Here is a 1,878-nt window from a genome sequence, read left to right as displayed (position 1 = left end):
AGGGAAGAACTTAAACCCTAGGCCTGACAATCCTAAGAAGTCATTAAGGTGGAAATTAACCCAAAATTGGTATGGCCTATCCGTGAACACCTTAATCCCAAATCGGTTTGGACTGTGAGATTAAAAGATAAGTAATCTTTGTTGACTTATTATTTGAGTGGAAGATCGGAAGATCCTACTAGGGTAGCGGTTAGTTGATTGACGAGGAACTTGAAGCAATAGTTAATGGGGATTATCGAAGCAAGCTAATCACCCATAATCAAATCTGATTTATTCTATGTTTTGATCTCTTGAACTTTTATTTCCTTATGTTATTTTATTTTATTTTCATAAAAATCACCTTTTATTTTACTATTTTACTATAACTAAACCAAAGTACTAATTAGATCTTTTAATGTTTAGGTTAAAATTGACCGGGTACCAGCCTTCCTTGGGTATGATCCTCGGGGTACTTACCTACTTCGTTGTAACTATATTATAACTAGACCCATATACTTACGGATACCACTTCATTGATATATCTTTCACTGTAGTATTCACACTCTGAACGTTATTACGTCCGGAGGCAGTCAAGTTGTTAGCACCATTGCTGGAAGGCAACATCACTAGTTTGATTTTAATTTTTACACTAAAAATGATAATTAGGAAATTTTAGGTGATAAATACAATTTTATTTTCTTTATTGTTACTAATATTTTCTTTCTAGGTTTAGTGTATAACTCGTAATAGGGGAATACCTGTTGTAGTAGTCACAGATCCAAAGTGAATAATTCGAAGAAATTGTTGATAGCAACAACAACAACAATAACAGTAGATGCAAGATCCACCACCACCTGCTGAAGGCAACGTACCATATGAAAATCTACTGTTCAACGACGCTAACGATAACGCTTTAGGAGATCTAACAATACCACTACAGTTAACCGCGAACATGCACATGGCGCGTAATGAGAGAACCTTAAGCAACTACGCATTACCAAGTTTGGAAGTTGATGTTCTTAGGTAGTTGGAGAGACAGTTCCAATCAGTGTAGTGGAGACGGTAGAGGCAAGATTCAAGGGAATCCCAAAAATTTTACAAGCTGCTCTAGGGTGGGGATGAGAACATGTGCATATTACAAAAAAGTTCTTATAGGGATAGAAGAAGAAGGAACCCAAATGGAGTTAAAGCTAGACGAGACACTTGACTGGGGTGGATATGGGTGCTAGGCAGAGCAAAGGAGTTGATCTAAGTTGGTTAGGTCATTGGCTTGGTTAGTTGGGTCAACGAGGATATTGTTCTGAGATTTAGAAGTAATGTGTTCACGCTCACAATATCAATTGTTGGTACAGTGATTCAACAAGGAGGAAGAATGAATCAGAGAATGGTGGTCGTCACGAAGGCCGATTCACCCAGTCGAACAGAGAGCTAGAGGTTATAAAAAGAGGAGGTAAAGAGAGTACGAAAGCTAAGAGCTAGAGATAAGTTGACAGAGTATAGGCTTAATATCTTTTGAGAGTCTGTCCCATCTTCATTGTTCATGAAAGTATTTATAGACGACAAGGATTCCGTGTAAGGTGATGTTAACATGTTGGACTTCCCATCTAGCTATCATTACGAAATGCGTGGGGAGAATGTCTTTGATGGGACGAGGATGTCTATGATGGGAAAAATCCTATCTTGTATTTAAACTTCATGGTATAAAATGGTTGAATTCACTTAGTGTTTAGTGACCAACAACATTACATTCCTGATGAAAGCCTGAAAATTTGGGTATCGAATGCCTTGCACTTGCTCAAATGGTTATGTTATAAGTAAAACTTATGGATGACTTCTCGGCTAGATTCCACCTAGCTTGTTGCTCAGGTGTCTTTTCGGCTTACCACATGTCCTTATACA

The sequence above is a fragment of the Gossypium hirsutum genome, chromosome A08 (genome assembly GCF_007990345.1).
Source record: "Gossypium hirsutum isolate 1008001.06 chromosome A08, Gossypium_hirsutum_v2.1, whole genome shotgun sequence".
Lineage (NCBI taxonomy): Eukaryota > Viridiplantae > Streptophyta > Magnoliopsida > Malvales > Malvaceae > Gossypium > Gossypium hirsutum.
This window is presented reverse-complemented; position numbering follows the sequence as displayed.